Consider the following 14,937-nt stretch of genomic DNA (forward strand, 5'->3'; position numbering starts at 1 on the left):
GTGGGTCATGTCGTAACTAATGTACTCGTAGCTTTCATTGCAATGAAAGCTACAACCATAGAGCATGTCATACCTATTGTACTTGTAGCTTCCATTGCAATGAATTCTACAACTGTGGATTGTGTCATACCTATTGTACTTGTAGCTTCCATTGCAATGAAAGTTACAATTGTGGGTCATGTCATACATATTGTACTTGTAGCTTCCATTGCAATGAAATCTACAACTGTGGATCATGTCATACCTATTGTACTTGTAGCTTCCATTGCAATGAATTCTACAACTGTGGATTATGTCATACCTATTGTACTTGTTGCTTCCATTGCAATGAATTCTACAACTGTGGATTATGTCATACCTATTGTACTTCTGGCTTCCATAGCAATGAAAGTTACAATGGTGGGTCATGTCATACCTATGGTGCCTGTAGCTTCCATTGCAATAAAAGTTACAACTGATGATTATGTCATACCTATTGTACTCCTTGCTTCTATTGCAATGAATGTTACAACTGTGGGTCATGTCATACATATTGTATTTGTAGCTTCTACTGCAATGAAAGCTGCAACTGTGGATCATGCCATACCTATTGTACTTGTAGCTTCCATTGCAATGAAAGTTACAACTGTGGGTCATGTCATACCCAATGTCCTCGTAACTTCCATTGCAATGAAGGATACAACCATAGATCATGTCATACCTATTGTACTTCTAGCTTCCATTGCAATGAAAGTAATAACTGTGGGTCATGTCATACCTATTGTACTCATAGCTTCTATTGCAATGAAACTAACAAATGTGGGTCATATCATACCTATTGTACTACTAGCTTCCACTGCAATGTAAATAACAACTGTTGATCATGTCATACCTTTTGTACTTGTAGCTTCCATTGCAATGAAAGCTACAACTGTGGGTCATGTCATACCCAATGTCCTTGTAGCTTCCATTGCAATGAAGGATACAACCATAGATCATGTCATACCTATTGTACTTCTAGCTTCCATTGCAATGAAAGTAATAACTGTGGGTCATGTCATACCTATTGTACTCGTAGCTTCCATTGCAGTGAAACTAACAAATGTGGGTCATGTCATACCTATTGTACTGCTAGCTTCTACTGCAATGTAAGTAACAACTGTTGGTCATGTCATACCTATTTTACTTGTAGCTTCCATTGCAATAAAAGTTACAACTGATGATTATGTCATACCTATTGTACTCCTTGTTTCTATTGCAATGAAATTACAACTGTGGGTCATGTCATACATAATGTACTTTTAGCTTCTACTGCAATAAAAGCTGCAACTGTGGATTATGTCATACCTATTGTACTTGTAGCTTCCATTGCAATGAATTCTACAACTGTTGATTATGTCATACCTATTGTACTTGTAGCTTCCACTGCAATGTAAATAACAACTGTGGGTCATGTCATACCTATTGTACTTGTAGTTTCCATTGCAATGAAAGTTGCAACTGTGCATCATGTCATACCTATTGTACTTGTAGCTTCCATTGCAATGAATTCTACAACTGTGGATTATGTCATACCTATTGTACTTGTAGCTTCCATTGCAATGAAAGTCACAACTGTGGTCACGTCATACCTATTGTACTTGTAGCTTCCATTGCAGTGAAGCCTACGTTTGTGGGTCATGTCATACCTATTGTACAGCTTTCATTGCAATGAAAGCTATGTCATACATATTGTACTTGTAGCTTTTACTGCAATGAAAGCTGCAACTGTCGATCATGTCATACATATTGTACTTGTGGCTTCTATTGCAATGAAAGCTGCAACTGTTGATCATGTCATACCTATTGTACTTCTAGCTGCCATTGCAATGAACGTAATAACTGTGGGTCATGTCATACCTATTGTACTTGCAGCTTCCATTGCGATGAAACTTATGAATGTGGGTCATGTCATACCTATCGTACTCGTAGCTTCCAGTGCAACGAAATATACAACTGTGGATTATGTCACACCAATTGTACTTGTAGCTTCCAGTGCAATGAAGGTGACGACTGTGGGTCATGTCATGCCTATTGTACTTGTATCTTCCATTGCAATAAATGTTACAACTGATGATTATGTCATACTTATTGTACTCTTTGTTTCCATTGCAATGAGTGTTACAACTGTTGATCATGTCATATTTATTGTACTTGTAGCTTTTACTGCAATGAAAGCTGCAACTGTGGGTCATGTCATACCTAATGTACTCGTAGCTTCCATTGCAATGAAAACTACAACCATAGAGCTTGTCATACCTATTGTACTTGTAGCTTCCGTTGCAACGAATTCTGCAACTGTGGATTATGTCATACCTATTGTACCTGTAGTTTCCATTGCAATGAATTTTACAACTGTGGATTATGTCATACCTATTGTACTTCTGGCTTCCATAGCAATGAAAGTTACAATGGTGGGTCATGTCATACCTATTGTGCCTGTAGCTTTCATTGCAATAAATTCGACAACTGTGGATTATGTCATACCTATTGTACCTGTAGTTTCCTTTGCAATGAATTTTACAACTGTGGATTATGTCATACCTATTCTACTTCTGGCTTCCATAGCAATGAAAGTTACAATGGTGGGTCATGTCATACCTATTGTGCTTGTAGCTTCCGTTGCAATGAATTCTGCAACTGTGGATTATGTCATACTTATTGTACCTGTAGTTTCCATTGCAATGAATTTTACAACTGTGGATTATGGCATACCTATTGTACTTCTGGCTTCCATAGCAATGAAAGTTACAATAGTGGGTCATGTCATACCTATTGTGCCTGTAGTTTTCATTGCAATAAATTCGACAACTGTGGATTATGTCATACCTATTGTACCTGTAGTTTCCATTGCAATGAATTTTACAACTGTGGATTATGTCATACCTATTGTACTTCTGGCTTCCATAGCAATGAAAGTTACAATGGTGGGTCATGTCAGACCTATTGTGCTTGTAGCTTCCGTTGCAATGAATTCTGCAACTGTGGATTATGTCATACCTATTGTACCTTTAGTTTCCATTGCAATGAATTTTACAACTGTGGATTATGGCATACCTATTGTACTTCTGGCTTCCATAGCAATGAAAGTTACAATGGTGGGTCATGTCATACCTATTGTACTTGTAGCTTCCATTGCAATGAAAGTTACAACTGTGGGTTATGTCATACCTATTGTACTTGTAACTTCTATTGCAATTAAAGCTGCAACCGTGGATCATGTCATACCTATTGTACTTCTAGCTTCTATTGCAATGAAACTTACAAATGTGGGTCATGGCATAACTATTGTACTGCTAGCTTCCACTGCAATGTAAGTAACAACTGTTGGTCATGTCATACCTATTTTACTTGTAGCTTCCATTGCAATAAAAGTTACAACTGATGATTATGTCATACCTATTGTACTCCTTGCTTCCATTGCAATGAAACTTACAAATGTGGGTCATGTCATACCTATTGTACTGCTAGCTTCCACAGCAATGTAAGTAACAACTGTTGGTCATGTCATACCTATTTCACTTGTAGCTTCCATTGCAATAAAAGTTACAACTGATGATTATGTCATACCTATTGTACTCGTTGCTTCTATTGCAATGAATGTTACAACTGTGGGTCATGTCATACATATTGTATTTGTAGCTTCTACTGCAATGAGAGCTGCAACTGTGGATCATGCCATACCTATTGTACTTGTAGCTTCCATTGCAATGAAAGTTACAACTGTGGGTCATGTCATACCCAATGTCCTCGTAGCTTCCATTGCAATGAAGGATACAACCATAGATCATGTCATACCTATTGTACTTCTAGCTTCCATTGCAATGAAAGTAATAACTGTGGGTCATGTCATACCTATTGTACTCATAGCTTCTATTGCAATGAAACTAACAAATGTGGGTCATGTCATACCTATTGTACTACTAGCTTCCACTGCAATGTAAATAACAACTGTTGATCATGTCATACCTTTTGTACTTGTAGCTTCCATTGCAATGAAAGCTACAACTGTGGGTCATGTCATACCCAATGTCCTTGTAGCTTCCATTGCAATGAAGGATACAACCATAGATCATGTCATACCTATTGTACTTCTAGCTTCCATTGCAGTGAAACTAACAAATGTGGGTCATGTCATACCTATTGTACTGCTAGCTTCCACTGCAATGTAAGTAACAACTGTCGGTCATGTCATACCTATTTTACTTGTAGCTTCCGTTGCAATAAAATTTACAACTGATGATTATGTCATACCTATTGTACTCCTTGTTTCTATTGCAATGAAATTACAACTGTGGGTCATGTCATACATAATGTACTTTTAGCTTCTACTGCAATAAAAGCTGCAACTGTGGATTATGTCATACCTATTGTACTGCTAGCTTTCACTGCAATGTAAGTAACAACTGTTGGTCATGTCATACCTATTGTACTTGTAGCTTCCATTGCAATAAAAGTTACAACTGATGATTATGTCATACCTATTGTACTCCTTGCTTCTATTGCAATGAATGTTACAACTGTGGGTCATGTCATACATATTGTATTTGTAGCTTCTACTGCAATGAAAGCTGCAACTGTGGATCATGCCATACCTATTGTACTACTAGCTTCCACTGCAATGTAAATAACAACTGTTGATCATGTCATATCTATTGCACTTGTAGCTTCCATTGCAAGGAAAGCTACAACTGTGGGTCATGTCATACCTATTGTACCTCTAGCTTCCATTGCAATGAAAGTAATAACTGTGGGTCATGTCATACCTATTGTACTTGTAGCTTCCATTGCAATGAAAGTTACAAATGTGGGTCATACCTATCGCACTCGTAGCTTCCAGTGCAACGAAATCCACAACTGTGGATTATGTCATACCTATTGTACTTGTAGCTTCCAGTGCAATGAAGGTGACAACTGTTGGTCATGTCATACCTATTGTACTTGTAGCTTCCATATCAATGAAAGTTACAACTGATGATTATGTCATACCTATTGTACTCCTTGCTTCTATTGCAATGAGTGTTACAACTGTGGGTCATGTCATACATATTGTACTTGTAGCTTCTACTGCAATGAACCCTGCAACTCTGGATTATGTCATACCTATTGTACTCCTTGCTTCTATTGCAATGAATGTTACAACTGTGGGTCATGTCATACATATTGTATTTGTAGCTTCTACTGCAATGAAAGCTGCAACTGTGGATCATGTCATACCTATTGTACTTCTAGCTTCCACTGCAATGTAAATAACAACTGTTGATCATGTCATACTTATTGTACTTGTAGCTTCCATTGCAATGAAAGTTCCAACTGAGGGTCATGTCATACCTATTTTACTTGTAGCTTCCATTGCAATGAAAGAGCTACAGCCTACCTACCAAGTACCATAGGTATGACTTGATCTTCGGTTATAGCTTTCATTGCGATTGAAGCTACGAGTACGTTAGGTGTGACATGACCCACAGTTGTAGCTTTCATTATTGTACTTTTACTGATGATTATGTCATACCTATTTTACTCCTTGCTTCTATTGCAATGAAAGTTACAACTGTGGGTCATGTCATACATATTGTACTTGTGGCTTCTACTGCAATGAAAGCTGCAACTGTGGATCATGTCATACCTGTTGTACTTCTAGCTTCCACTGCAATGTAAATAACAACTATGGATCATGTCATACCTATTGTACTTTTAGCTTCCACTGCAATGTAAATAACAACTGTGGGTCATGTCATACCTATTGTACTTGTAGTTTCCATTGCAATGAAAGTTGCAACTGTGCATCATGTCATACCTATTGTACTTGTAGCTTCCATTGCAATGAATTCTACAACTGTGGATTATGTCATACCTATTGTACTGCTAGCTTTCACTGCAATGTAAGTAACAACTGTTGGTCATGTCCTACCTATTGTACTTGTAGCTTCCATTGCAATGAAAGTTGCAACTGATGATTATGTCATACCTATTGTACTCTTTGCTTCTATTGCAATGATTGTTACAACTGTGGGTCATGTCATGCATATTGTACTTGTAGCTTCTACTGCAATGAAAGCTGCAACTGTGGATCATGTCATACCTACTGTACTACTAGCTTCCAATGCAATGTAAATAACAACTGTTGATCATGTCATACCTATTGTACTTGTAGCTTCCATTGCAATGAAAGCTACAACTGTGGGTCATGTCATACCTACTGTACTACTAGCTTCCACTGCAATGTAATAAAACAACTGTTGATCATGTCATACCTATTGTACTCCTTGCTTCTATTGCAATGAATGTTACAACTGTGGGTCATGTCATACATATTGTATTTGTAGCTTCTACTGCAATGAAAGCTGCAACTGTGGATCATGCCATACCTATTGTACTTGTAGCTTCCATTGCAATGAAAGTTACAACTGTGGGTCATGTCATACCCAATGTCCTCGTAGCTTCCATTGCAATGAAGGATACAACCATAGATCATGTCATACCTATTGTACTTCTAGCTTCCATTGCAATGAAAGTAATAACTGTGGGTCATGTCATACCTATTGTACTCATAGCTTCTATTGCAATGAAACTAACAAATGTGGGTCATATCATACCTATTGTACTACTAGCTTCCACTGCAATGTAAATAACAACTGTTGATCATGTCATACCTTTTGTACTTGTAGCTTCCATTGCAATGAAAGCTACAACTGTGGGTCATGTCATACCCAATGTCCTTGTAGCTTCCATTGCAATGAAGGATACAACCATAGATCATGTCATACCTATTGTACTTCTAGCTTCCACTGCAATGTAAATAACAACTGTGGGTCATGTCATACCTATTGTACTTGTAGTTTCCATTGCAATGAAAGTTGCAACTGGGCATCATGTCATACCTATTGTACTTGTAGCTTCCATTGCAATGAATTCTACAACTGTGGATTATGTCATACCTATTGTACTTGTAGCTTCCATTGCAATGAAAGTCACAACTGTGGTCACGTCATACCTATTGTACTTGTAGCTTCCATTGCAGTGAAGCCTACGTTTGTGGGTCATGTCATACCTATTGTACAGCTTTCATTGCAATGAAAGCTATGTCATACATATTGTACTTGTAGCTTTTACTGCAATGAAAGCTGCAACTGTCGATCATGTCATACATATTGTACTTGTGGCTTCTATTGCAATGAAAGCTGCAACTGTTGATCATGTCATACCTATTGTACTTCTAGCTGCCATTGCAATGAACGTAATAACTGTGGGTCATGTCATACCTATTGTACTTGCAGCTTCCATTGCGATGAAAGTTACAACTGATGATTACGTCATACCTATTGTACTCCTTGTTTCTATTGCAATAAAATTACAACTGTGGGTCATGTCATACATAATGTACTTTTAGCTTCTACTGCAATAAAAGCTGCAACTGTGGATTATGTCATACCTATTGTACTGCTAGCTTTCACTGCAATGTAAGTAACAACTGTTGGTCATGTCATACCTATTGTACTTGTAGCTTCCATTGCAATAAAAGTTACAACTGATGATTATGTCATACCTATTGTACTCCTTGCTTCTATTGCAATGAATGTTACAACTGTGGGTCATGTCATACATATTGTATTTGTAGCTTCTACTGCAATGAAAGCTGCAACTGTGGATCATGCCATACCTATTGTACTACTAGCTTCCACTGCAATGTAAATAACAACTGTTGATCATGTCATATCTATTGTACTTGTAGCTTCCATTGCAAGAAAAGCTACAACTGTGGGTCATGTCATACCTATTGTACCTCTAGCTTCCATTGCAATGAAAGTAATAACTGTGGGTCATGTCATACCTATTGTACTTGTAGCTTCCATTGCAATGAAAGTTACAAATGTGGGTCATACCTATCGCACTTGTAGCTTCCAGTGCAACGAAATCCACAACTGTGGATTATGTCATACCTATTGTACTTGTAGCTTCCAGTGCAATGAAGGTGACAACTGTTGGTCATGTCATACCTATTGTACTTGTAGCTTCCATATCAATGAAAGTTACAACTGATGATTATGTCATACCTATTGTACTCCTTGCTTCTATTGCAATGAGTGTTACAACTGTGGGTCATGTCATACATATTGTACTTGTAGCTTCTACTGCAATGAACGCTGCAACTCTGGATTATGTCATACCTATTGTACTCCTTGCTTCTATTGCAATGAATGTTACAACTGTTGGTCATGTCATACATATTGTATTTGTAGCTTCTACTGCAATGAAAGCTGCAACTGTGGATCATGTCATACCTATTGTACTTCTAGCTTCCACTGCAATGTAAATAACAACTGTTGATCATGTCATACTTATTGTATTTGTAGCTTCCATTGCAATGAAAGTTCCAACTGAGGGTCATGTCATACCTATTTTACTTGTAGCTTCCATTGCAATGAAAGAGCTACAGCCTACCTACCAAGTACCATAGGTATGACTTGATCTTCGGTTATAGCTTTCATTGCGATTGAAGCTACGAGTACGTTAGGTGTGACATGACCCACAGTTGTAGCTTTCATTATTGTACTTTTACTGATGATTATGTCATACCTATTTTACTCCTTGCTTCTATTGCAATGAAAGTTACAACTGTGGGTCATGTCATACATATTGTACTTGTGGCTTCTACTGCAATGAAAGCTGCAACTGTGGATCATGTCATACCTGTTGTACTTTTAGCTTCCACTGCAATGTAAATAACAACTGTGGGTCATGTCATACCTATTGTACTTGTAGTTTCCATTGCAATGAAAGTTGCAACTGTGCATCATGTCATACCTATTGTACTTGTAGCTTCCATTGCAATGAATTCTACAACTGTGGATTATGTCATACCTATTGTACTTGTAGCTTCCATTGAAATGAAAGTCACAACTGTGGTCATGTCATACCTATTGTACTTGTAGCTTCCATTGCAGTGAAGCCTACGTTTGTGGGTCATGTCATACCTATTGTACAGCTTTCATTGCAATGAAAGCTATGTCATACCTATTGTACTTGTAGCGTCCATTGCGATGAAAGCTGCAACTGTGGGTCATGTCGTAACTAATGTACTCGTAGCTTTCATTGCAATGAAAGCTACAGCCATAGAGCATTTCATACCTATTGTACTTGTAGCTTCCATTGCAATGAATTCTACAACTGTGGATTGTGTCATACCTATTGTACTTGTAGCTTCCATTGCAATGAAAGTTACAATTGTGGGTCATGTCATACATATTGTACTTGTAGCTTCCATTGCAATGAAATCTACAACTGTGGATCATGTCATACCTATTGTACTTGTAGCTTCCATTGCAATGAATTCTACAACTGTGGATTATGTCATACCTATTGTACTTGTAGCTTCCATTGCAATGAATTCTACAACTGTGGATTATGTCATACCTATTGTACTTCTGGCTTCCATAGCAATGAAAGTTACAATGGTGGGTCATGTCATACCTATGGTGCCTGTAGCTTCCATTGCAATAAAAGTTACAACTGATGATTATGTCATACCTATTGTACTCCTTGCTTCTATTGCAATGAATGTTACAACTGTGGGTCATGTCATACATATTGTATTTGTAGCTTCTACTGCAATGAAAGCTGCAACTGTGGATCATGCCATACCTATTGTACTTGTAGCTTCCATTGCAATGAAATTTACAACTGTGGGTCATGTCATACCCAATGTCCTCGTAGCTTCCATTGCAATGAAGGATACAACCATAGATCATGTCATACCTATTGTACTTCTAGCTTCCATTGCAATGAAAGTAATAACTGTGGGTCATGTCATACCTATTGTACTCATAGCTTCTATTGCAATGAAACTAACAAATGTGGGTCATATCATACCTATTGTACTACTAGCTTCCACTGCAATGTAAATAACAACTGTTGATCATGTCATACCTTTTGTACTTGTAGCTTCCATTGCAATGAAAGCTACAACTGTGGGTCATGTCATACCCAATGTCCTTGTAGCTTCCATTGCAATGAAGGATACAACCATAGATCATGTCATACCTATTGTACTTCTAGCTTCCATTGCAATGAAAGTAATAACTGTGGGTCATGTCATACCTATTGTACTCGTAGCTTCCATTGCAGTGAAACTAACAAATGTGGGTCATGTCATACCTATTGTACTGCTAGCTTCCACTGCAATGTAAGTAACAACTGTTGGTCATGTCATACCTATTTTACTTGTAGCTTCCATTGCAATAAAAGTTACAACTGATGATTATGTCATACCTATTGTACTCCTTGTTTCTATTGCAATGAAATTACAACTGTGGGTCATGTCATACATAATGTACTTTTAGCTTCTACTGCAATAAAAGCTGCAACTGTGGATTATGTCATACCTATTGTACTTGTAGCTTCCATTGCAATGAATTCTACAACTGTTGATTATGTCATACCTATTGTACTTGTAGCTTCCACTGCAATGTAAATAACAACTGTGGGTCATGTCATACCTATTGTACTTGTAGTTTCCATTGCAATGAAAGTTGCAACTGTGCATCATGTCATACCTATTGTACTTGTAGCTTCCATTGCAATGAATTCTACAACTGTGGATTATGTCATACCTATTGTACTTGTAGCTTCCATTGCAATGAAAGTCACAACTGTGGTCACGTCATACCTATTGTACTTGTAGCTTCCATTGCAGTGAAGCCTACGTTTGTGGGTCATGTCATACCTATTGTACAGCTTTCTTTGCAATGAAAGCTATGTCATACATATTGTACTTGTAGCTTTTACTGCAATGAAAGCTGCAACTGTCGATCATGTCATACATATTGTACTTGTGGCTTCTATTGCAATGAAAGCTGCAACTGTTGATCATGTCATACCTATTGTACTTCTAGCTGCCATTGCAATGAACGTAATAACTGTGGGTCATGTCATACCTATTGTACTTGCAGCTTCCATTGCGATGAAACTTATGAATGTGGGTCATGTCATACCTATCGTACTCGTAGCTTCCAGTGCAACGAAATATACAACTGTGGATTATGTCACACCAATTGTACTTGTAGCTTCCAGTGCAATGAAGGTGACGACTGTGGGTCATGTCATGCCTATTGTACTTGTATCTTCCATTGCAATAAATGTTACAACTGATGATTATGTCATACTTATTGTACTCTTTGTTTCCATTGCAATGAATGTTACAACTGTTGATCATGTCATATTTATTGTACTTGTAGCTTTTACTGCAATGAAAGCTGCAACTGTGGGTCATGTCATACCTAATGTACTCGTAGCTTCCATTGCAATGAAAACTACAACCATAGAGCTTGTCATACCTATTGTACTTGTAGCTTCCGTTGCAACGAATTCTGCAACTGTGGATTATGTCATACCTATTGTACCTGTAGTTTCCATTGCAATGAATTTTACAACTGTGGATTATGTCATACCTATTGTACTTCTGGCTTCCATAGCAATGAAAGTTACAATGGTGGGTCATGTCATACCTATTGTGCCTGTAGCTTTCATTGCAATAAATTCGACAACTGTGGATTATGTCATACCTATTGTACCTGTAGTTTCCATTGCAATGAATTTTACAACTGTGGATTATGTCATACCTATTGTACTTCTGGCTTCCATAGCAATGAAAGTTACAATGGTGGGTCATGTCATACCTATTGTGCTTGTAGCTTCCGTTGCAATGAATTCTGCAACTGTGGATTATGTCATACTTATTGTACCTGTAGTTTCCATTGCAATGAATTTTACAACTGTGGATTATGGCATACCTATTGTACTCCTTGTTTCTATTGCAATGAAATTACAACTGTGGGTCATGTCATACCTATTGTGCCTGTAGTTTTCATTGCAATAAATTCGACAACTGTGGATTATGTCATACCTATTGTACCTGTAGTTTCCATTGCAATGAATTTTACAACTGTGGATTATGTCATACCTATTGTACTTCTGGCTTCCATAGCAATGAAAGTTACAATGGTGGGTCATGTCAGACCTATTGTACTTGTAGCTTCCGTTGCAATGAATTCTGCAACTGTGGATTATGTCATACCTATTGTACCTTTAGTTTCCATTGCAATGAATTTTACAACTGTGGATTATGGCATACCTATTGTACTTCTGGCTTCCATAGCAATGAAAGTTACAATGGTGGGTCATGTCATACCTATTGTACTTCTAGCTTCCATTGCAATGAAAGTAATAACTGTGGGTCATGTCATACCTATTGTACTCGTAGCTTCCATTGCAGTGAAACTAACAAATGTGGGTCATGTCATACCTATTGTACTGCTAGCTTCCACTGCAATGTAAGTAACAACTGTTGGTCATGTCATACCTATTTTACTTGTAGCTTCCATTGCAATAAAAGTTACAACTGATGATTATGTCATACCTATTGTACTCCTTGTTTCTATTGCAATGAAATTACAACTGTGGGTCATGTCATACATAATGTACTTTTAGCTTCTACTGCAATAAAAGCTGCAACTGTGGATTATGTCATACCTATTGTACTTGTAGCTTCCATTGCAATGAATTCTACAACTGTTGATTATGTCATACCTATTGTACTTGTAGCTTCCACTGCAATGTAAATAACAACTGTGGGTCATGTCATACCTATTGTACTTGTAGTTTCCATTGCAATGAAAGTTGCAACTGGGCATCATGTCATACCTATTGTACTTGTAGCTTCCATTGCAATGAATTCTACAACTGTGGATTATGTCATACCTATTGTACTTGTAGCTTCCATTGATATGAAAGTCACAACTGTGGTCACGTCATACCTATTGTACTTGTAGCTTCCATTGCAGTGAAGCCTACGTTTGTGGGTCATGTCATACCTATTGTACAGCTTTCATTGCAATGAAAGCTATGTCATACATATTGTACTTGTAGCTTTTACTGCAATGAAAGCTGCAACTGTCGATCATGTCATACATATTGTACTTGTGGCTTCTATTGCAATGAAAGCTGCAACTGTTGATCATGTCATACCTATTGTACTTCTAGCTGCCATTGCAATGAACGTAATAACTGTGGGTCATGTCATACCTATTGTACTTGTAGCTTCCATTGCAATGAAAGTTACAAATGTGGGTCATACCTATCGCACTTGTAGCTTCCAGTGCAACGAAATCCACAACTGTGGATTATGTCATACCTATTGTACTTGTAGCTTCCAGTGCAATGAAGGTGACAACTGTTGGTCATGTCATACCTATTGTACTTGTAGCTTCCATATCAATGAAAGTTACAACTGATGATTATGTCATACCTATTGTACTCCTTGCTTCTATTGCAATGAGTGTTACAACTGTGGGTCATGTCATACATATTGTACTTGTAGCTTCTACTGCAATGAACGCTGCAACTCTGGATTATGTCATACCTATTGTACTCCTTGCTTCTATTGCAATGAATGTTACAACTGTTGGTCATGTCATACATATTGTATTTGTAGCTTCTACTGCAATGAAAGCTGCAACTGTGGATCATGTCATACCTATTGTACTTCTAGCTTCCACTGCAATGTAAATAACAACTGTTGATCATGTCATACTTATTGTATTTGTAGCTTCCATTGCAATGAAAGTTCCAACTGAGGGTCATGTCATACCTATTTTACTTGTAGCTTCCATTGCAATGAAAGAGCTACAGCCTACCTACCAAGTACCATAGGTATGACTTGATCTTCGGTTATAGCTTTCATTGCGATTGAAGCTACGAGTACGTTAGGTGTGACATGACCCACAGTTGTAGCTTTCATTATTGTACTTTTACTGATGATTATGTCATACCTATTTTACTCCTTGCTTCTATTGCAATGAAAGTTACAACTGTGGGTCATGTCATACATATTGTACTTGTGGCTTCTACTGCAATGAAAGCTGCAACTGTGGATCATGTCATACCTGTTGTACTTCTAGCTTCCACTGCAATGTAAGTAACAACTGTGGATCATGTCATACCTATTGTACTTTTAGCTTCCACTGCAATGTAAATAACAACTGTGGGTCATGTCATACCTATTGTACTTGTAGTTTCCATTGCAATGAAAGTTGCAACTGTGCATCATGTCATACCTATTGTACTTGTAGCTTCCATTGCAATGAATTCTACAACTGTGGATTATGTCATACCTATTGTACTTGTAGCTTCCATTGAAATGAAAGTCACAACTGTGGTCATGTCATACCTATTGTACTTGTAGCTTCCATTGCAGTGAAGCCTACGTTTGTGGGTCATGTCATACCTATTGTACAGCTTTCATTGCAATGAAAGCTATGTCATACCTATTGTACTTGTAGCGTCCATTGCGATGAAAGCTGCAACTGTGGGTCATGTCGTAACTAATGTACTCGTAGCTTTCATTGCAATGAAAGCTACAGCCATAGAGCATTTCATACCTATTGTACTTGTAGCTTCCATTGCAATGAATTCTACAACTGTGGATTGTGTCATACCTATTGTACTTGTAGCTTCCATTGCAATGAAAGTTACAATTGTGGGTCATGTCATACATATTGTACTTGTAGCTTCCATTGCAATGAAATCTACAACTGTGGATCATGTCATACCTATTGTACTTGTAGCTTCCATTGCAATGAATTCTACAACTGTGGATTATGTCATACCTATTGTACTTGTAGCTTCCATTGCAATGAATTCTACAACTGTGGATTATGTCATACCTATTGTACTTCTGGCTTCCATAGCAATGAAAGTTACAATGGTGGGTCATGTCATACCTATGGTGCCTGTAGCTTCCATTGCAATAAAAGTTACAACTGATGATTATGTCATACCTATTGTACTCCTTGCTTCTATTGCAATGAATGTTACAACTGTGGGTCATGTCATACATATTGTATTTGTAGCTTCTACTGCAAT

The sequence above is a fragment of the Watersipora subatra genome, chromosome 11 (assembly GCF_963576615.1).
Source record: "Watersipora subatra chromosome 11, tzWatSuba1.1, whole genome shotgun sequence".
Lineage (NCBI taxonomy): Eukaryota > Metazoa > Bryozoa > Gymnolaemata > Cheilostomatida > Watersiporidae > Watersipora > Watersipora subatra.